Consider the following 24184-nt stretch of genomic DNA (forward strand, 5'->3'; position numbering starts at 1 on the left):
ACTATCTTCATCACCCTGTGTGAGCACAGTTGCTTCTCTCCTTCTTCCAGTGTCTTGCTTTGTTCTACCTTACTTCTGACGCACCTCGTGGGGTGCTGTACAGCTTAGTGAGTTAGCGAAGGCTTGAGATTCCTCGAACGAGAGGTGTTATGGTGTTATGTAAATACACAGTATTATTTTGTCTTTATTCCAGCATTACTGGTTTGAAATAGTTCAGTGTGTGTAAATATGTTTAATAATGTGTATTAATTAGATTTTTTTAGTAATTCCCTGGCATCCCAGTTAACTAAGTTGTAGCAGGCTCACTTGTACAGTCAACTATTAAGTATAGTCTCAAATAACTATCCACTGGTCTTTGTCCCACTCAAAGCAAATTCTAGTGAAGTGAATATCTACTCAGTGCTTGTAATCGTTTACCTGAAGACAAGACCGAATCACTACGTTGTGACCTCCTGTGGAAATAAAGAGGCAGGTTCACAACAGAGCCACCAGCTCAATCCAGAGAATGGGAATGTGTGTGCAAGTTCCCTGTAAACAATTAGTATGACCAAAAAGCCCAAGTGTACAATATTCAGAAGAAAAAAAAATAGTTTAAGTACCACCAATACCACTACCCCTTTAAAATGAAATTTCCAAAAATAAATATTACTCAGAAGATCAAGTGTTTGTCAGGGCCATGTTAACTCTTGCTAGCCACTTTTGTTGCCTCCATGAATATCATTGTGTCCAACCAGGTCAGCAATGTTGGGTCAAGAGGATCTGACCATGGCAACCCAACTTGCTTTACAAGGTTCTGAATAAAGGGTTATTTCTATCCTTCTCTCTAGACAACAGCCACCTACACCTACTCAATTTCATAGGAACACTGAGAGTTCACACGATTATACAGACAGGTATTTCCAGGAGATACTGCTTTTTAAATATCTTGTGTGGGCATGTGCCCATGTGGCAGAGTGGTCTCATTATCTTCCCCATCACAGATGGCAGAGAGTACCTCCCATGCAAATGGAGTCAAAAGCACAGGCTCTAGAATTATCATAAAGATGGGGAGAAGGTGTCAATGAATTACTGAAAAACTCACAAAACTCATCATATGCTGAGTTAAATGAGTAATGTTACCATAGAGAACATGTTTTGTTATGTATATTATTTTCTCCCTCCCAAGTTAAAAATCTGCTCAGAGACCCACACTGTGATTGGATTTTGCTATAGGGGCATTATAAGAAGTGCTTGAGTCTTGGCTGGACAGCCATGGGAACACTCCCTGCTAGCTGACTGAGCCACCAGGAGGCATAGAACCATGCCTCAACATTGGGAACATAAAGAGGTCAGACAGAAATCACGTGCTGCTTCTTATCTTGGGTCTTAACTCTAAAATTATCTTCTAGGGGCGCCTGGGTGGCTCACTTGTTTAGGCATCCAACCCTTGGTATTGGTTCAGGTAGTGATCTTGGGGTTGTGGGATCGAGCCCCATGTCGGCCTCCATGCTCAGTGCAGAGTCTGCTTGTCCATCTCCCTCTGCTCTTCCTTCCACTCTCTCTCTCTCTCAAATAAAATAATTTAAAAAAATAAAATAAATAAAATGATCTTTCAAAGTGTGGAATCCAAAGAATATGGTTAGAAAAAGTAGGGTCTTTTTTTTTGTTTTTCTCTCTGCATGCACTGTGTTCTCTTTAGGAATCAAGAATCACTCCTCTACAAAACCTTATCTGATCTCCCCCTACCTGTTCCTTCTTCTGAGTTCCTCTTTATGGCTTTTACTGCAGAGCATTGTAACTGTCTCCAGCACTAAGAGGCTGGTTCTTATGGGTATCCACAATGTCCAGCACAGAGCCTACCAAAGGTAGGTGTTGAACAAAAGAAGGAATTGCAATGCTGGCATCATAGATTGTGCTTATAAAGCACCTACTGGCCTGAAATCAGATAGCACCACAGTATAAATTCAAAGATTTGCTCTACATAGAGAGCTTTCAAAGAAACCTCAGCAAAAGCTACCATTTCCACATTCAGTTGAAGTAGAGTTAGTTTCATCTGTGGAAGTCATGTTGCTTTTGCTTTCTGAAGAATGTGGGTTTTTTTTTTCCCCCTAAAAGAAAACCAGATGAAAGAAAGGGCAATGCCTTGGTGCAGAGAAGGCCTTGGGGACTTTCTAGGAAAACAATTTCATTGGCAGCAGCTGGAGATTCAGCAGCACTATGATTTTGCTAAAGCTGTTTAAATACCATACACACTATAGATGCTCATGTTTTCTAGCTGACCAAGAGGCAGGGACTTTACCACAACGTGAAGAAAAGACCACAACATTCATCTGTTTAACATACATTTACCAAACACTTCCAATGTCCTCTCTACTGGGTACTGAGAAATGGGGGAGAACCAGACCGATAGGATTTCACTCCAAGGAAGTCATGTGGTTGTTAACAAGATCCATATTTGTGGGAATTTTGCAAAGATGCTTTGAGAAAAACCTCACTGTGCTAGGAGAAAAACCTCACTGGTGGAAAGGAGGCAAGTTAAATCTAACCTCCTCTGATTGAGATTAAGAAATCATAGAGTGATGTCATTGAGGTGACGTGATTCAGTTAGATTTGTTTAAACAGAATTCAAATGCATTTTTTGAGCTCCAGTTACAGTGGCTACCCAAATATATTGGATACCAGCCCCTCCCCTCACAGAGGTCACCGCACCTCTACAAAGACCTTTGCACATGGGTAAGGAAGGCAACAAACAGGTGTGCGAGCTGAGGGCCCAGGGGCAGGTGAGTAGTCTTTGACTTCAGAAGACAAATTCATTCAAGAAAGTTTCTCCATTAACTCCACAGCATTGTGTGTTACTGATAAACAACAATAACATAAAGGCACCACAGTACATTTACAGGCACCAATAACCCTGAAATAGAATAGGATGGAAATAAAATGTACTAACTGATAACAAAGGTTTCAGTGCAATCAGTTTCAAAACACCGCAGAATAGTAATGTAGTGCAAATCTGACTGGATGTGCCAAGAGAGAAAATGTTTCCCATCGATGCAGATTTTTTGGAGACTAAGAAAATGGACTTCTAAAGCCTCACAAGGACTCTGCTAGTCATGCCACAGACAGAAGGAACTGCTAACTCCTGAAGCCACACTGCAGGATTAAAACAAAGACTGCAGAGATGCTGCTTTCCCCAACCAGCATGCACGGGATGGCGAGGCCAGGGACACCGTTCAGAGTGCATAAGGGAACTGGCATGCTGACCCACTGTACTTTCTCTTTGATCAACCTTATATTTGACTGTATTTTAGTAAATTATCCATGTAGTTGTATTTTGACAGCTCTCTTTACAGCAGTAAAACAAAATGTGTGCATCGCAAATGGCAAAGATTCAAATTTCAGCTATGTTTATCCAAAATAGCACTGAACTGCTTCTGTACTTATGCTATACTGCCTACAGCTTTACGGAAGGGAAGACAGATGGGATGAATTTAGCAGGGAAACAGCTGTGGCTTGAAGAAGAGACAAGCAAAAGTTTTGCTATCAGGCTTCATTATGTATCAAGGTACCAGTAAAATGTGTATCCGTAAGGCAGCCAAAAAAGTGTTTTTCATTTGACTAGTGATAATTACCCTTTCTCAACAGCTGACAATGTTCTAAGTGGCATTAAATAGGTATAATAATTAAGCAATAAGATACAACAGGCAGTGCCCTACTGGGAATCATGGTTCCCCTCAGGTGAGCTGGAAGGCGCAGGCAAACGGCCGCTGACTTCAACCACCTGAGAGATGCAGCAAGCCCCACAAATGGCTGGCAGAAGTGCACACAAATAGGAAACGGGAGTAAGAACTCCCAGGCAAGACTGGACGTTGGGAGCTTATCAGCGTGACGGTGACATCACTGAGAGAAAGTTATGCACTCACCCCCAGCCTTGTCCCCCCACTCTTAATGATCAACATGCGCCCTTGGCACTTTGCCCCCACTGGACCCATGATTCCTCAAGCTGTGGAAATGGAGGTTTGGGCTGCTTATCCTCCAAAACATCTTTGCCTGTGTTAAAATGTCCAATTAGATGTTCCCCAAGACTGGGCTGTGTCAACTGTCAGTGAAGAGGAAATTTCCAGGCTTCACAGTGGTGAGGTGGTGATCAGTCACTTTGCCAGTTAAGCACGCTGGTGGACCATTCCTGGCTGCTACTGATTCCAACCTCACGTGTACCCTCAGGGAAAACTGATAGTTGCGCTGCTGCAAATCATAGAGACACTCTTATTCAATAGTGCTCACTGCACAAACTCTGCATTTAAAGGAAGAAACCATGCATTTTGTGGAAAAAAAAATTGTGTCTCTTTATTTTGCCTTAAGTAGAGGCCTCTAATTGGATGAACAAAAAAGAGAAAACATATATACATTTATATTTCATATATGCACATGATTAACACCTGATAAACTGCTCAATTAAAGTTTTTTTTATAAATCTAGTTTGGGTCTTGCTGATGAATAACACCCTTCTGCTCCACCCAGATCCATAACATTCATACTCCACTCAGATCCATAACATTAATACTCCACTGTAACAGAAAGGAGCCACACACAGCCTAAAAATGGAACAAACATACTGCAACAGATAGGCAATACTCTCCCTGAGTGGTAAGATGTGGAAAGCATTAACATGTTCAAAAACATGTGCGAACAGATGAGAAACTCACTGCCTTCCTGAGTATATCAGCATTGCCTTCTATTCACACTTGGGCAAGGGGTTGTCCTTTTTTTTTCTTTGACATACACCTATTGTCCCCAGGTAGCCTTTTTGTAAGGTTCCTCCACTTTTCCAGTGACTTTTGTTCCTGGCAACACTTCTCAGAATCTACCTGACTGCGTCTTGACAAGTCCCCCGAGAGTCACTGCTTCTCTAGGTCCACTGGTACCATCATCCCCTTTAGAGGAAGAAAGACAGTGTGGTGTAGCGAGCACGCAGGCTCTGGAGTCAGGCAAACCTCTTGTAGGGCACTGAGTGTCATGTCACAGTAAATTGTCATACTTAGCAACGACGTTTTTTATTATGGGGAGAAAAGATTTTACTAAATTGCCCTTCCTGCCATTCCTTTATTTTAAATTATCATTACTCTTCATTTCCTTCTCACTATTCATCAATCTCAAATTAAGGTAACAGAAACATATTTGAGAGGGTGACTGTTTTAGGCTTTCTACCCACATTTTATCCCACTGATCGGCATGTCAGGTTTTCACATGGAGACACAGGATACTCAGGTGTAAGATATGTGTACAACACTTACGTCATGTATGTTGGGACTCCAGATACTGATTGGATGCTGCTGTGGGACCACAGTCATGGTTTAGTGCCAGGATAGCAGCTCAGAAAACATAAAATAATACCATATTTGATTGGTACCACAGCAAGAACTCTTTAAAAATTGGTAGCATGCAGAGCACCTGGGTGGCTTAGTCAGTTAAGCATCTGACTTTTCATTTACTCAGGTCATAATCTCAGAGTCGTGAGATCGAGCCCCATATTCACTGCGGAGTCTGCTTAAGATTCTCTCTCTCCCTCTCCCTCTGCCCCTCCCTGCAGGTTTGCTCTATCAAATAAGTAAATAAATCTTTAAAAATCAATCAGTCAATAGATAAATAAATAAATATTGGTATGATGGGAGCTAAAATATTCCTAAGATTCTTCACATCTGCATCCCTTCTTCATAGACATGGGAGCAATGCTGCATGGGTTCAACTTCCACCTCTGTCCTGTAATAGCTGTGTGACTCCACTGTGCCTCAGTTTCCTCAGTAGTACTTGCCTCATAGGGTTGATGTAAGAATTAGACATGTTAATAAAGGTAAGTACTTAAAACAAAGACAATACTATCTAAAGTTAGCTGCTGCTATAATAATTCTTTTTTTAAAGATTTCATTTATTTATTTGAGGGAGAAAAAGAGAGCAAGCAGGGGGAGGAGCATAAGGAGAGGGACAAGCAGACTCTACGCTGAGTGTGGAGCCTGACACAGGGCCTGATTCCATGACCCTGAGATCGTAACCTGAGCCAAAATCAAGAGTTGGACACTCAAGTGACTGAGCCACTCAGGTGCCCCAGCTGCTGCTATAATAATGATAATAATTGTAATGATAATTTACTACATATTTATTACGTGTTATATAATTATGTAGTATGTAATAATTATCATTACTGTGAGGTGTGTCAGAAAATTTGTACATGGTAGCAACAGGTTTAGTACAATGTATAATGGCTATCAAACCACAAAAACTGGGAGTCAAGAAGTCTGGAACCAAGAACCCTTAAGGCATGAAATGAGAGTACAGACAGGGTCCTGGGCCCATAAGGCTGAAGGTGTGGATGAATTACTCTTATAGCAAAGATCGTAAGATCATCATCTTGAATGACCAGATTTCTTTGTAAGAAGTATGCTCCTAGAATTAGTGACTTGCTCAGACACAAAGTCAAGATCAAATTGAACTGTGTCTTGTACCTCTTGAGACCTCATATCAGGATGGATCCTGAAGGTTCCTACAGAGACATCTCTATCCATACCAGGATGCTTAATTATATTTCTGACACAGAGAGATATGGTAGATATTGCAGCCAAAAAGAGAAGAAAGCACATGCCAGTCCAGCAGCAATGCTGGCTCAGTGCAAGTCAACAAAGTCTCGGTCTCTTGCTTTCCTCATGTTGTAAGTGATGATAACCACCCTTGATAACCACTTAACTGAGGGGATGGAGAGTGCCAAATGAAATTCATAAAGCATGCATGAGGTTGCAATCATACAAACACAGAAATGATCTTTCAAGAATCAATTCTGAGTGACTTCAATCAATACATTAATGACAAAAGCTTTCTAAAACTAATGAAACATTAAACTTAAGATACTGTACTTTGACATCAACCACCAACAGTACAAATGTCATGTTTGCACAAGGACTGCCACCAGCAAAAAGTTTGGAAATAAATATACTGCATTTAAAAAAAAACATTTCTCAATGCACAATGTCAGTCAACAATGGTGGGAAGCCATTATGAAAATGGAGACTGATGCACCAGGCAAAGCCAAGGCATTTCTACTTAAAGGGTAGATTCTTTCCCTCTATTTTCTGCATGGCTGCTTTATTACATTTAAAAAGAAAGAACTGTGCCTTGGATGCAAAACCAACTCTGAAACAATGTGGACATTTACATGAGTTATCTCTAGTTTTGTGATAATTTTCATTGTGATTGGACAGAGAGAATGAAACTTCCTTCGTTTCTCCAGGATCAACACAAGAGACACAGGCTAAACTTGAATATCCACAGGATTCTTTGCATAAAGAAAAATTAGGAAATAATCAATAAGCCAATTGTGATAAAGCAGGACACCCATTTATTACTCCAAGCACTAATGTTTCTAGCATGCGAGATGAATACCTCTAATTCCTGCATCCATTTTCATTTTTGGAAGTTCATCTCTGTATATTCTGTGACAATCTGCTCCCCTAGAATTTGGAATTTGAATAGAGCAGATTTGGTTGCTTTTTTTTTTCCCCAGATGAATGCACAAAGACCCTTAAAAAACAAATGTTCTTTAGAAGACAGCACGATGAGGGTATTTCACATTTATTAAAAATACAGCATCCACCAAAAGACCTTCAGGCTGAGCTCTGGCCACACCCCTCCCCCAGGCCAATCCCACAATAGGAAGTTAAATAAAAGCATAATAAAAGGTCCAGGAAAAAGCACAATGAGAAAGAGGGAATAAAGATGGAAGACTGCCCCCTCAAAATAAAAAGAAAAGAAAGAAAGAACCTCCCTCTCACCAAAGACAAAAGGTAAACTACTTTCCCTGGCCCCACCTCCCCTTTTTAATGCTGGGAGTGACCCACTCTGACCTAGGTATATTAGAATAAAAATAAAGGCGAAAAAGACTTATTTTCCTTATGTGTTTGCATGAAAAGAATCACAGGCACAGCTAACAGCTCACTCTAATGTCTTCTAAGAAATCTTTTTCCAAAGCAGATTCTTCCACACTGCCTTCATTATAACTGAGGCATCCATTTTTTAAAAATACTTTTTCTTTTGCCACTGTCTGCCCAAATTTGTCCTGACTCTACTGCAGGCTCTGTGAACAAATCCCCTAAGATGCACCTCCCCACACACATCTTTTAGCTTTCAATAACCCGAATGGCCCAGTGAACACATGACCTGCACCTGCATGACCCAGACCAGCTCCAGAACTGTAAGGGAAGGAATTTCCTCACTGGCAAGGGCAGGATCAAGGATGAAGACAGAACCTAACCCATCTTCTCACACCTAATTACATCAGGCTTTTCCTTTCAGTTGACCAACACAAGAAGAGGAAGGAGAGGCAAGACTTTCCATCAAGACAAACTCTACAAGCTGCTGCATGCCCTGGATGAGTTGGAGGACACACAAAACTTGGCTGGTGAAGACCAGAGGGGAGGCTAGTGCTCCGAGCTCCCCCTGCGTGCCCCCTTCCCCGCTAGGGGAAGGTAATCATTCCACTCCTCCAGTCTCTGAAAATGCATGCCTTGGGCTCAGAGCCCATTGTGACCCATGTTTGTTCCCTTAGGGCCCAGGATAAGTGCCCTAACAAATCCTGGGAGAAACATGAAATGGCTGGTTTGTTGGGTCACATCCTCAAATGTACTCTGCCCTTGAAATGTGGCACAGAGGGTTCTAACCAACTGAATCACAGTTTATAAGCATTCCGAGGAAAATTTACTACAAGGATTCTGTTGCTAAGTGAGGAATGACCACTTAACTAATCCATTTTGGAAATTTGGATTTAATATACCGGGTTTGCCTAGAGCGAGATATAGTGACACCAGCTTGGCTTTCTATCAAGCTGAATTTGGAGTAGACATTTTGATTTAGGGTCATTTATTAAATTCCAGAGCCTCCGGTTTCTTAGCCCAATTGAGTGTGATCAAGATAGATTGAAGCAAAGCAATTATATGTTTAGCAGTTGGCCCACTTTTCCACATGAGGAGAGAAAAAGACTGCAAAATTGCCTAGGAAAGTTTTTGTTGCAGCTTTTAAAACCTTATATTCCTTCATTCTGAAATACAAAGATTCCCTTCTTTTAATACTGTTGTACTTTTCTTTAAAATTGTGCCCTCAGTTTTTCTTATTTTATGCATTGTAACATTTTTATTAAAAGCAGTATACATAACCTTAAAATTAATACTGATTTGGGTTATGGAAACTAAAATGAACGCTGTTACAAAGTTAATCTATTCTACCTCCCCCAGGAAATTTTCTCGGACCAGCAGACACCCGCACTGTGAGCGGCACATCTGGTGCACTTACTGAAATCCTAACCACACAGATGGTCTCATCCGGCTGCTGTGTCGCTCACTGTGCAAGACACGGGAGCCAGTAGTGAGCTCTTCTCTCCAGCTGCTCAGCACCCAGTGGAGACAGGCCGATGTAACCGGGAGACAGTGCAGGTTACAGGTGGAGCATGCTTTTAGAAACCTCAATGATTTCATAATGTGACCTCTGATAAAAACTTTTGACCAAACCTGGTCGGGTTTCTCTGAGCCTCCTTCTCAACTCGGCTTTGACTTTGGGCTTCAGGGTCTGCCCTTGTCAGGCCTGCATTGCCCAGAATATTGTCTGATATTTGATCAACTTTGACATCTGATCAGAATTCCTCCTCCTCTTACCATTCTCCAGCTGGTATATGTTCACCCTGCCTGCTTTCAGGAAGAGTCCTCTCTCGGGCTGCTTTAGCCAGAACCCCCTTTTGCCATCTTTCCATCCACGGATTCCCCTGCACCCACTCCATCCTGCTCCTCACCTATAGAACCCCACTCTCTCTTCCAATTTGAAATTGAGGCTACTTCTATATTATGGTCTCTCCTCCTGCCCCCAATTTGCAATAGGTCCTGAATACAATTGTTCTTACTGCCTTAACTCCTGTCAGGCTCTGATTTTTTCCTTGACACCTCCCCAAGCCACACTCTGCTCCTCTGGAGAACAAGCCCATGACTATCAATAGTAATAATAAATGAAATAATAATATATTACGCTTAGCTAGAGCCAAATCCATATTAGCCACCCCCTAAAACGCTACCTCTTTTCTTATTCATACTTCAGCTATGCTTCCTAATACCCCAGTGGGATACGTAGACCATAATGTCCTGGACTTCAGGGCAGGAAGATATGCACTTGGAGAAGATGCATTACCTGTACAGTCCCAAGATGACCCCATGTTAAGGAGGCCTTTCCACCCCAATGACAGTGTAGCCTGTCAACAGAAAACTTAATTTTTTATCCTGTGACAATTAGTTCTCAGGTGTTCTGCTCAGGCTGTACGTCTCAGACCCATTGTCTCAAAGGGAAGACAATACTAATAATCCATCTTGCACAGCGTATATGAAAAAGAAGTATCTATTTCATGTTTTAAAGGTCATTGAATATATAACAGCTAGATAGTTGAAGCAAAATACCATATTCATCAGTGAAATAGGAAAGTTTAGCAGCATTCATCTGTTCTCATTTTAAATTTACCACAGTATGTAAATGAGAGGATTTAAAAAAGCACCAAGCAAAAATCTGAGCTAGGTGCGAATGAAAAGCACAATCAGAAGCAAATTTGTGAGCTTGAAGTGCAGGAGTTTGCCAAATGGGCTGGTGCTTAGATTTTACTACTAATCTGAGTTTATATAAAGCCAATAGAAAGATCCCAATTATTGTTAAATACCCAGAGTAGAAATTTGCTGCTAAACTGCTGTATAGTATCGGTCTCAGGTTGGCTTTTGTAAACATCTTATTTTATGTACTGAAATTATCACAGGAATACCACACACAAAGCTGAACTTTAAACACAGTCCTAGTCACACATACAAAAAAAATGTCTGAAGAAAATATACAAAATACAATTCGGATTAGAGATGGAATTGCCTGATTTTAAAAATATTTCGTTAGTTGAGAGAATCTGCTTAACCAGAAACAGCAGTTATTCTACCCACTTAACATCTCAAAATATAATTGACGGCAAAATGAGATAATCTGATCATTCTCTGCAGGAGTTCCTTAGGTTTAGAACATACATCCGCAGTATCAGACATTCATACCGCATCAGTAATTGCACAAGGGTGAGTTTGGGACTCATGTTTTTGTAGATCTTGGTGGGCCAGTATGTCACCTTGAGACTTCAGCCCACTGTTTAAACAATACCCAGTCTGGTTTCTATAGAATGAACTACCTTCAAACACAAAATGAACCATATTACATGAAGCCAAAGGGAAAGCAAAACTCAAAAGCCTTGTACCTTCTGTAACCTAAGAGTTAGGAGTCAGGAGGTCTGGGTGTTCCTACTGTGCTAATCCTATAGACTTGGCCTGGGGCCCTGAGCCTACCAAGGAGTGGAATTTAGAGACAGAAAGAGCCTAGGCAACCACAGGGTCCAGCCTGAGAGACAAGGAGACAGACCCCAATGCAGGTGCTGATGGAATGCTGTTCCACAACAGTCAATTCTGTGACAGCATTGAGCATAAAGCCCAGGTTGACTTTCCAGAGTCTCCTGATGCTTGTGATTACCTTTACCTCTTTTCTTAAGTAACATCATGACATTTATTCAACTCTGAAAAATGGGGATAGTAAAAGAAAGGTCTTTTCTACCTCATAATGTTGAATCACTGGAAATGTTTCACTTTCTGAGTGCCCCACTATGTTTCAGGCACTGTTCTAGGCAGTAGGAGACTGGTGATGAGCAAGACAGACAAGTCTCAACTCATGGCACCGACATTCCAGGCAAGGAAACTAAACAGAGTAAGTATGGAGAATGGGGGGAGGTCAGGAATTCTTTGATGTTTTTGAGAGTCTGACTGAGGATCAGACCTAGAACCTTGCCTGGCATAATGCAGGCACTCAAAAACTAACTGGATCTGATTCCCAGAAAAGAAATGCATAAACATTAGATTTTTGCATCCATTTTTGGAAGATTCACTTAATCTTTGGATTTCAGCTTAAGAATTTCATTGCAGGGGTGCCTGGGTGACTCAGTCGATTGGGCGGTCTGCCTTGGGCTCAGATCATGGTCCTGGGGTCCTCGGATCCAGCCTTGAGAGCCCACTTCTCCCTCTGCCCCTCCCCCTCCACTTATATGATCGCTCTCTCATCTCTCTCAAATGAATAAATAATAACTTAAAAAAAAAAAAGGACTCTTGTTACAGAGGGAAGGGAGAAGAGGTCTATGACGGTGATGAAGCCAGGGGCGGGGAAGGAAACCAGGAGGAAAACATGATGAAAACAGATCATTATAAGGCAAAGATACAAGTGCTGGACAAGAAATCAAAAGGGCAAAATGAACAAACAGAGGGAGGAAGCTAACCATGCTTGGAAGGGGTTAGTCAGGGAGGGTTTCTGAGAAAAAGGAGCAGAGCCTTGTCTTTAAAATTTTTTCTACTGTTTCCATTTCCTTTTACAACGTAACACTGCTCAGTGCAGGAAACTTACAAATTCTTGGAAAACTGAAGAAAATACACCAATAACCCCAGTGCTTAGAAACAGCTAAGTAAACTATGACACTCCTAGGTGTGCACATGTATGTGCCTGTGTGTGTGTTTGTGTAACAGGATGGGCAACAATGTATTTACTGGGTGTTTGGGTGAAACAATTTGATAATCTGAGAAGATTCCAGAGGTACTGCTGAAGTTCTGTGCTCATGAGCTGGCCTCCTATGCAGTTTCTTAAACTCTGGGTCATGAGCCACTAGTAGATCATAAAATAAAAAAAAAATATGGATTGCAGTCTACAGTGAAGGTAAGTACTATTTTATTAAACTTTCTTTTGCTGTATGTGTATGGGTGTGAGGTTTTTACTCCAGATGCAGGCTCCTTGAATGTATGTGCTGGGGCCAATTTGGATTATTTTCCATAACAGAGGGGTAAGGAATTAGCATTCTCAGGGTGTGACAAAGCAAAGACTGGGAGTGATAAGGAGAGAAAAAGCCAGAGAGAAGACACAGGTGCCTGAGTGGAAATACAGTCTTGAAAGGACTTTGAAAGAGAGAACCATATCAATGGAGACTGATAGGTTGCTTCTACGGGATGTGTGGTATGAATGCCCATCATCTTCTTTCTTATAATATCCTCTACAGTAACACCCATGCTGATCAGCAGTGCTTTGTGCATATGAAGCCTTTTGGGGAACTCAGAGAGATGCCGAGTTCCACATATGAGTTGGCACAGAGCAAAAATTGAGTCCACATGTGTGGGATATAAAAGCTAGAGTGTGAAGAAGATATTTTGGGTATATATCTGTATCTATTTTTTTTGGCAAAAATGAAATCATATAAGATATACTACTTTTATCCTATTTCCCCTTGCAGATATGGAGATATTTTGAACATCTGTCATGTCAATAAGCACTTTTCTATGAATAAGTGACTTTATTGGCATTTTAGAGTTCCATTGTAGGGAATTTATGTAAGCCGTTTATGTAACTAATCTTCTAATATTGGACATTTTGATTACTTAATATTTTGATTTGATTATTTTAATGCTCTTCTCCTAGAAATAATATACTGCTTAGAGTTATAATCAGTAGGGCTGGCCAAAGAAAAGTATCTTTGCTTATTACAGTATATATACTTTATTATCTATTTAGGTGTCTGTCCTATAAAGGAGGACCCTTTTACCAAGCACCAAGGACAGTACCAGGTGTACGGTCGGTGTACTGCAGGGAACAGGGAGCAGCCTGGCTGGAAGGTGAAGGACGACTATACATTTGAAATGTTGGGAATTAGTAAATCAGCTACAATCTCTCTTCTGATACAATTCTTGACACTCATTTCTTGGGATTTAAAGTGCTTCCTGTAAAAACTACAAATCTAGTGTGAATAGTCATAGAAATATACGTAAATCTGAAAATAAAAATTAGACTTGTGTTAGGGAAAATTAAAGCCAAATGGAAATATGACCAACAACTGTCATTTTAAAAGTCATTAGCTTTTCAGGCCTCCTGTAGGTTCATTCCCAGAGAAATAAAAAAATGTCACTGGGGGGGCACTTGGGTGGCTCAGTTTGTTAAACGTCTGACTCCTGATTTTAGCTCAGGTCATGAGATCGAGCACCATGTCAGGCCCCATGTTGTGTGTGGAACCTGTTTAGGATTCTCTCTCCCTCTGCCCTTCCCCCAGTCGTGTATATGCACACATACTCTCTCAAATAAAAATTAATTAATTTTTAAAAACCCACTGGGATTTAGACCAAAGAAATAGGTACTAATAGTAATAGTCATGAGCAATATTATTTGATTCTTGATTTCTCTACACTTCTCATATCCCATCAACAGCTACTTTACCTCCTAAATATTTCTCTAATCTATCCCTCCTCTTCATCTCTATCACAGGCACCAATCATTTCCTGTCTTGTTTCCCTACTAGGCTCCCTGAAATCCACCCTTCAGGCTACCACTAGTGTGAACTATTTGAAATGCAAACCCACTATTGTGCCCTATTTACCACTCTTCATTGGTTCCCTAATACCTATGGGAAGCAGAGACAGGTAGGTCTCTGGCATGGATCTCCAGTGCATTCCTGCTTCTTCCCACCTTCCAACATGGCCCTGTGTGTTGTTGCTATTCCATATGACATCACTTCTCTCTCCAGGTTTCCTCTCTGCCTGGCATGAGACTTCCCTCTAAAGTTAAGTCGTGGAGGTGCCTAGGAGGCACAGTCAGTTAAGCGTCCAACTCTTGGTTTCCGCTCAGGTCATGGACTCAGGGTCATGAGATCCAGCCCCACAAGGGGCTCTGAACTCAACACGGAGTCTGCTTAAGACTTTCTTTGCCTCTCCGTCTGTGCCCCCCTGAGCTCGTTCTCTCTCTCTAAAATAAATAAATAAGTCTTTAAAAAAAATAAATTTAAGTTTTGGTGTTCCTTCTTCCAGAAAGTCTTCCAACATCTCCCAGACCAGATTTGTATCTCTCTTCAGTGTTCCTATGCAGGTACACAGTCATCTCTACCAAAGTCTTTACTACATGGGGCCTATGGAGCTAGAGTAGGACTTCATACCTCTTTCTCCAGAGAACAGAAGTCAGGGATCATTTAATTTATTTTGTAGATCTCCATGGCCTGTAGTTCCTATCATGTAACAGGTATTCACATTCCTTTGTCTGGTTTTTGTTGTTGCTATTGCTGTTGCTGCTTTGGATGGACCAAATCATATTATAGCTTAAAGGTTGAAAAACGTAAAAGGTTGAAAAACTGCCTAATAAAAGCCAAGTGAGTTCCAATCCTAAAAGGCTAATGGAAAGAAACGAGGGCACATATGCAATCAGTATATATTAATACTAAGCATCAGCTAACAGCTTTTAAGTTAAAAGAGTTGCAGTTCCTGGAGGATTATTCATTAATTCACATAGTTTTATACACTTGAATGTCCAAGATTGGAGACTTCACAATCTGACAACAGGAGAGGATGTACAATGCCATGAATGCAGTGCTCCAAGTGCTGGAAAACAGAAGCATGGGAGAGAAGAGGAGGGGGTGCCTAACTAGGGAGGATTAAGCAAGAATGGTCCTCAGTGAGAGCTCAGAGTTTCCATTAGCCTCACCAACCCAACCTTCCATGTAGTAGTTCTCATGTGAGATATCTAGAGAGCAAGCCCAAACACATTTTGCAGCCTTTCCTTGGGGTCATTTACTCTTCATGCTCAAGAGAGGGAGATCTGGAGCCAAAATGGGAGCATGTACCCCAGCAGGGGGTGAAGTGCGGGAGGGAGGAAGGGCCCTGCCTGGGCTGCTCACCTACACTCGCTCAGGCCTTCCTGTTCTAGCAAAAAGCTAGAGGAGCCCAGGACGCTCTCTCTGATCCAGCCAGGCCCTGCAGGAGACAACCCTGCAGCTGAACATGGTGGCATAATTCAAAATAACTATGAATGCAAGACTGATGGCCTTATCTTTTAAGGGCCATGTGGAAAAACTGGAGCGCTCCAGACACAGGTCACAGAAATGATTATTTTAAAGTGGGAGACATAACAGAAGTTGAGTATATTCGGTTGGAGCAAGAAATGATAACCTCTTTCCAAGGATCAGCTTTCCAAGGATTGTTCTGCCTGGCCATGTAAAACAAGAAAAATTTTCCCTTCCCTCGATTCTATATTATCTCCATCGCCTGTGATACAGCAATCACTAGCATTATGTAAAACGTCAAATTTGGCTGATTAAAAAAAAAAAACCTCTCACCAGATTTGCAAGTTAACAATCATTCTTTAATATATCAGGCCACTGGGGAAACTGAAGGCTTGGAAAATATATAACTCATTCCAAACGACTGTCATAAAATTTGTAAAGTCAAAGACATTTACGTAACTGCTAACAACCCTAACCAGCAGCTCCATTAAACATGACCTCCAAACCTTAAGAAGCAACTAATAACACAACGAGTAGTTCAATGGCTTGAATAGAGTGAGGGAGCTCTTCCTGTTTTAATGAGACCAAAGCATATTAAATGGTTGTGATTGATATTTATCGAGTGTTTACTGGATACCCATCATTACACAATAAAACTTTAGATTTGTATTACTTAATGATAGTCATTAAAAACACAGATATTGAAGATTTTTTTCCAAATGTTAGGATATAGATAAGAGGTTATAAAGTATTTTTTAAAAGTTGTACATACACATAAATTCTGCTTTTAACTCATTATTTTTCCCCCCTTCTACAGTTCTGGCAGACTGAAAAAGGCGAACTTGAAGATAAAAACCATTAACAATTCACTGAGTGAGTATCCTGTAAGTGCCTGGCATTGGGCTACATGCATAAGAAACAAAAATGACCAGGATATAGGCCCTGCTCTCAAGGAACTCCTGTCTAACAAGTCAGACATTCAAAGAATAACTATGACGTCCTGTGCCCTTGATCAAAGTGTGGTTTGAACAAGTGTTGAAGAATGTGGACAGTGAGTTAAGGAAGGCTTCCCTGAGATGACAACTGACCTGACTCTTCAGAAACAAGAAGTCTCTAGGCCGAGAAAGAAAAGGTATTTCTGACTTCAAGAAACATAGGCAAGAACATCTGGCCTGTGTGTTCTCCAAGACCAGGGTTCAGCCCCCTGCATCTTTCACCCCGAAGCCTGCCACAGGTCCCTGCTACCACAGTTGACAATCAGGAATTATCCTAAGTGTGTATATATAAACACCGAATGAACAAATTAATAACGAAATGAACACAAATCTTTCTGTAGATTCTCAGAAATGATTCTAGATCCCTGAGAAGGAAGAACATAAACAAAAAGTCCTTTTTGAGAGCCTTTGGACTGAGAAAAAGATGTTTACTCTTCTTGCTCATCACAGCCACGTCGGCAGTGATGGAGATATGCAAGTCCTCCTATTTCTCATGAAATCCATTCCACAACACAGTCTTGGGTCATCACACCTCAAAGTTCACCTGCAGCTAAAAGACCTGCTGTTTGGCAGTGCCTGTGTATGCTGTAGCCATGAGCAGTTCTTCCTGCCTGTGAGAGAGAGAGCATGGACCTGGTGATCATACCACACCATAGAGTACAAAGAAAATGCAGTGAAAGTAAAGCCCAGAGCTGGAACACAGTGGTGAAGGGATGAACGATGATCACAGAGCCATGAGAAACCATGTGATCCTCTGGGAGGTGCCACATGGTCACTTCTCTGCTTAGACAGGCGATCTGTCTCCTGCAGGGCAGCCTGTAGCCCTTCATGCCCTATCTGTACACCCTTGGCTGTAAAGTTTTAAAGTATTACAGATATTCTTATTTATATTATTATTTCAATGAAAGCTAACTTAAACTTTAAAAATATCTAATGATTTCTAAGATTTTCAAGGCAATTTTAATATACTAATGTATATCTTGCGGCTCCAAAGAGTGGGTAGACTTTACGCAAAATGTCCCAAATTAAATCCTGTAAGGCTTTTCTCAAAGACCATTTTGTGGAACTGATTGTTCATAAAATACATAGGGAAAAATGCTGTCCCATCCCTTTGGGCCACAACAAAGGTAGCAAGGCAGTAAAGAGGCAGCTATATTGTATCATTTTTTTGGTGTGTGAAGCAGCTGTGTGCTATAATCACCATTTTGGCAAATACTATGATCTAAAAAAGGAAAAATGGATGGATGCTTGGACAAAAAAAAAAAAGATAAAAAAGATAAGTAGAAAAATTATATTCACCCAATTTAGAACAGAGGTTAGTTGTTCATTACTTGTTGGTTTCTTCGTTCATCATTATTCTAGGAAAGGGACTTTATGCATTTATAGTACCCAGGCATAGGTTCTCAATCCAAGAATTTATCTAAACCCATTTGGAAACCATTTGCATTTTCAGCAGCCCAACCACCTAAGAAAGCATTCCTTCTAGGACACTTGATGCAAGGAATAGATCAGCTCCCTAAAGAATGCAGGGCTACAACCCCTATCTTCCCCAAATGAGTAGCAGGTCACTCACAAATCCATACATGAGCAGTGACTCTCTAGGCTGAATAATGGCCACTGCTTTGACTGCCAAGCGGCTGTGGAAAGTTCGCTTGGTATAAGAATGCTCCAGGGCAGCCTGGGAGGCTCTCCAGTTTAGCGCTGCCTTTGGCCCAGGGTGTGATCCTGGAGACCCTGGATTGAGTCCAGTGTCAGGCTCCCTGCCTGGAGCCTGCTTCTCCCTCTGCTTGTGTCTCTGCCTCTCTGTCTCTCATGAATGAATGAATGAATGAATGAATGAATAAATAAATAAATAAATATTAAAAAAAAAAAAGAATGCTCCGTTGGCCCAACTTTTGGGTGGTGTGAGCCTCATCTTCTTGACCCAGGGGAAGATAAGGGAACAGGGCAAAGGGAACAGGGAAAGCTCCCTTTCTTCTGCCTGCAGGTTGGCTGTCTCCTCTCTGGTACAAAGGGAATAAATGTCCATGGAGCATGCTCTGCAGATTCCTCTTATAAAATGAGTTAGCATTCTGCCTATTTTCATTTGTCTGACTCCACTGGTTCCCTCCAAAGTAGAGCTGAAGCTCCCTGAACTGATGGCCACTTACCCTGACCATCTAATGAACCAACACTCTCCTTTGCTCTCCATAAAAGGTACTGAGTAAAGTCCAGGACACACTCAGTACCTGTGGCCACTGGCTGCCAGTTCCCAGTACGATTGCTCACCACTGCTCCCACCAGTCATGCAGTGCTTCCAGGCAGTTGTGTCTCTTTCCAAGCCTGGTTCTGCTGCTTACACAAGCATAACTTAATGTTTCGTGAACTCAGAAATATGACTGCTGATTCAATGAAAACAAAGTGGAGTGATTTAGAAAGAATCAACAAAGCAGAGGGTTTGTTTTTGTTTTTTACAAAGTCTGTCAAATTAAGTGTGTGTGTAATAACTGTAAAAGACATGGTGGGAGGGGGTCATTGAAACAGTCAATTCTGCAGGGAAGTTTCTCCCCAAGTGTCTTTATGTCCTCGGCTGGTTTAAAGAAACCCAAATTGGAGGCACCAGAAGATGCAGCTTTGGTGTGGTGCACCCAGAAAAACTGATGTGACACTCCAAATTGGGTGATCCATACACAAAGAAAATGTCTTCGTTCAACATATCGATCACTTGTTTTGATTTCCTGACCTTTGAATTAACCATCCAACTTCTGGTCTCAAGCTTACTGGATCAGCCGGCTTTACTAAACATCTATTTATTACCTGCACTTAATATTTTCCTCCCTCCTTCTTGAAACATACACATTATTGAGTGAGTTCAGTAGAAAACACTAGAGCAGCAGTCAGAAATCACAGATTCTGGTCAATACCTGAACCATATCTTAGGAGTCACCCTATGTCGTCAGGTCTGTTTCCTTACCTAGAAAGTGTCTGCTGGGGTAGAGGATGGAGGGTGAGAAGTAGATGCTAGGACAGGGGAGGTCACTAATCTTTCAGGTGTCTCTGACTCTTTAAAATGCCATTCTGTGCAGTTCAGCTCATAGAATACACACAGTGTTCCCCAAAACATTTAGTCATCTTTATTTAGGATACAAAATACAAATATTTGGAAAAAAAATATATATTTTTTGTTAATGTTCAGAATAAGTAAATGTACTTGAGAAAGGTAAATACTATTTAAAAATTTTTACTTTAGAGAATAAAATGTGAAGTGATATATATTCTTCTAATGCAAAAATACAAGCTTAGATATATAAGCATACCATATGTGCGAGTATGTGCATGTTTATATAATGATTCAAATACAATTTAAGTTACCCACATAAAATTGATTATTTGTTTCCTTCTGACTTGTGAGTGGGAAAAAGTCTCTAAGATGCCACATCTTCAATGTCCATGCTTCCTATAAGAAACTTCTGGAAGAAGCTATACTTATTAATTTGCAGTTCCAAAGTAGACTGCAGAGCTTTAGTTCTGAGAACAGCATGTATTATGAAACTGTTTAAATATTTTCCAGGATTAATTTCAATTTCACAAGCACAAAATTACAAATAATTCCTGACTGGAGAAAATAAACTACTCAAAGAAACTAATGCTGCCTTTGTTAAAATTGTAGTTCTGCAACAGAACGACAATGAAAAATTATGCTCAAGATTCAATTTAAGCCACGACTGACTTTCTTTAACAGCAGTGAGGCTTGTCAAAAAAAATGTACTTGTAGATAGGAAGAAAAATTATTAGAGAGCACTAACATTGTTTTGATATTTCTTTCACTTTAATCAGAATGGCACCTGAGTTACACTTTGTGCCACAAATATGAGACACAAAACCTAGGCTCCTATACAAAGATAAGATTTAAGTTGAGCATCCACCATCTTTTAAAATAAGCGTTTGCCACCTGTAAGAGGGAAAAACAATTGTAATATTCAGTTTACATGCTGCCTTAGAGTCTATATCAATTTCAAGTTTTTCTTTTATGATGCAGCTATTCTAAGAGTTTGAAAATGTTTCATTAAAAATTAATGTGTTATCCACACAAATGGCAAATATTGAAAAATGGGAATATAAATACAAACTAATAAAAATAGTAAGTCTACTAATACTGAAGAGGAAGGAAGACAGGAGGGGGGAGGCAAGCATGTGAAAGGGAGAGAGATTTTAAACATCCGGTTTCTATTCTGGACCGTTTATAGAAACAGACAGACACAGCAAGCGGAAGCCAAATATATTCTCGGGCTCTGACAGGATTTGTTTTCTAGCTTGTCATTATTTGTACTATATTCTTCCTAATACTGTTTCTCCAGTGTTCTAGATTTCCTGACCGACAATCCCAGTCTTACTCAGAGCTTGTGCAGGAGAGCTGGAGAGGGGTGGGCACACTCCCCGAGCCTGGCTGCCTGGTGAACTGAGTCCCTGTGGTTTGCGGCTCTCCCAGGAACCCCTCAGCATAAAGGCATGCAGCCACCGCAATTGCATCCTCCCAAATTCCTCTGAATGGCTTTCTGAGGCTGGAGCACTTGATCCCTGGTCTGCTGCACAAAGGTAGAGATGGATGCCTGGTGCCTATTTCACTAAGGCAGGCACAAAGGCAACAAAATCACTCAATCTGCATCCTCTTTGTTTGCTCTTTTTATAAGAATGATTCATGTCGAACAGCAAGCAAGGACCTACCTGATTCTATCTCAGCTCTTGCAATTTAAATGCCTTTGAGAGAAAGTCACATTGCTTATTAAACATGCAGCCACGGACACACATTTGTCCCTACATCAAAATAACACACAATAGAGTTCTCCTACACCAAAGATAATGAGGGAACTATTTTGAAAATATGAAAGATTTGTTTATGCAGACTATAAAAACATCCCTTTGCATCAAAATAAGTGTCCCTCTTTATTGCACACTCATTATTTTCTATAGAATTTAAATTGTACATGAAAGTATAATTGTGCCTTGTTTAATGTAAATTGATTGTCTCAATTATTGGGAAAGGATTTGAATTTTAATGGACTATTTTGCTGGAGATGTGCCAAGCAAATCAGCAAAAACTCTAATAGCTCTAACTGTGGAGGTACACAGCCGAACAGTCATATAAATCAGGAAAGATGGTGGGTTCTAGAATCGATCCTAAAGTGGTCTGGAAATGGTTAGTAAGCTTTTCTCCCCGAACAAGAAATCAGCCGTTAACTTTCAATGTTGAAAGATTCTGTATCAGTGAGCCTGTAATTTGGTTTCTCACTCTGAAAAAATGGTAAAGTCTACCATATTTTAATGTTCTTTCTTTCTAAAGATTAGGTTATCTATGGAAATCAGGGATTTACCCTGAAGGTAGAACTGACATAAAATCCAGCAGCACTTGGGGCACCTGGGTGGCTCAGTGGTTGAGTGCCTTTGGCACAGGTCGTGATCTCAGGGTCCTGGGATCAAGTTCCACCTCAGGCTCCCCGCGGGAAGCCTGCTTCTCCCTCTGCCTATGTCTCTGCCTCTCTCTGTGTGTCTCTCATGAATAAATAAAAAGTATCTTAAAAAAAAAAATCCAGCAGCACCGTGTCACCCAAGAGCTAGGACACACTTAAATGTCCAAGGGAAGCCACCCCAGGAAGCTGGCTGCAGACATACCCATCCCAGCAGCATGCCACCATAGTTACTGCTTGACATATCTCCTTTTTTATAAATCCAGTGTCTAGGAAGTCAAGCAAATCTCCTCCACACTTACAATCATGTGCAAGAGCAGACCTCAGCTGTTTGGCTACCCAGATGGTTGCAACATAGCTACAGTTAAATTATAACCAGTGATGCCCGAGGTATAGATACACATCTGCCCAAAACTGCCAGTTTCCTACAATCTTTTTCTCAAAGCCTCAGCCTCAAGAAGCACTGCTGATAGACGTGCAAAAATCACCTCTGGTCATAGCATGATGAACTACACAGCCAACCTTCTATCTCAGCTATAAACCATCAGGAATTTACTTTAACTGCTATTTGAGATATTTTAGGAACTGCATATACGAAGTTTTAATCATTTTACTCTTGAAAGAGCCTTTTTTGCAATGGAAAAGTATTAAGCTAGACATATATGCAGATGTTATGTGCAGAGTACAGGTTAAGATTTGGGAGTAAAAATTTCTTCTATTCATCAAACTCTCCTGAATGAAAGTCTATGATGTTAAAGAATCAAGCTGAATATAAGGCATTTCTTTTTATAACAGACTCCAGAAACAGCAATAAATTATGGCCAACTATAGTTTTGACTGACTTATTCCTAAAAGCTGATCTGGCTTGTAAAAAGCAACCTCATTAAGATAGTTCAATCTGGGGTGCTTAGGTGGCTCAGTTGGTTAATCATCTGCCTTCGGCTCAGGCCATGATCTCAGGATCCTAGGATTGAGCCCTGCATCAGGCTCTTTGCTCAGTGGGGAGCCTGCTTCTCCCTCAACTTCTGCTGTGCTCTCTCTCTCTCTGTGTCAAATAATAAAATCTTTTTTTTTTTTAAGATTTTATTTATTTACTCATGAGAGACACACACACACAGAAAAGCAGGCTCCATGCAGGGAGCCCGATGTGGGACTCGATTCTGGGACTCTGGGATCACGCCCTGGGCTGAAGGCAGGTGCTCAACCACTGAGCCATCTAGGTGTCCCACAAATTACAAAATCTTCAACAAAAAAAAGATAGTTCAATCTTTACATGTCTTATAACTTTTCTTTTCTCTATGAATACAGAATTCCCTGGCAACTAGATGTTTGATTAAAACGCCACTTTTCAGGCACTCCTGGGTGGTTCAGTTGGTTAAACCTCTGAATCTTGATCTCAGATCAGGTCTTGATCTCAAGGTCATGAGTCCAAGGCCCCAACTGGGTTCCATGCCAGGCATGGAACTCACTTTAAAAAAAATTCTGTGTTTCTTAGTAAGTCTCAGATTTTGGATAACACAACCTAACACTATGAATTTTAATTAAATGCCACACCCAAGGTACACCATTTCACTGTATGAGTATGAAATCTGGCCACAAATGGGTATCTAAAAATAAAGAGCCAAAGCAAAGCAACAGAACCATCACAAGGGAGAGGAAAAATAATGTAAAAGTGAGGAGAGAAAGAGACAAAGAAGGGTAAGGAGGGGATGTGGCAGGTGAGTAGCCCTGGCTGACTGGAAAGCAGTCATGGATTTGGCATCTTTGATACCCATCCTCTCCCCATCTCCACATTTGCAGAGGCCTGACTGCAAATTTATTCATTTAGCAGCCAGAGTCAGTAACGCATCAGCTAGAAGGATGTCTACTTTCTCTTTTGT

At 40.9% G+C, this 24184-nt stretch overlaps 1 protein-coding gene and 1 long non-coding RNA gene across 14 annotated transcripts in view; one reads left to right on the top strand and one right to left on the bottom strand.

The window, feature by feature from the left end:
- SDCCAG8 (SHH signaling and ciliogenesis regulator SDCCAG8) overlaps window positions 1-24184 on the bottom strand; it is a 235448-nt gene that overhangs the window by 31536 nt on the left and 179728 nt on the right. The gene's annotated exons all lie outside the window — the stretch shown is intronic.
- Window positions 9243-18653, top strand: LOC140634713 (uncharacterized). The gene is made up of 4 exons (XR_012032102.1): window positions 9243-9456; window positions 11687-11778; window positions 13618-13718; window positions 16683-18653. It is a non-coding gene; the product is annotated as an uncharacterized lncRNA (long non-coding RNA).

This window comes from Canis lupus, chromosome 6 (assembly GCF_048164855.1).
Source record: "Canis lupus baileyi chromosome 6, mCanLup2.hap1, whole genome shotgun sequence".
Taxonomy (NCBI): domain Eukaryota; kingdom Metazoa; phylum Chordata; class Mammalia; order Carnivora; family Canidae; genus Canis; species Canis lupus.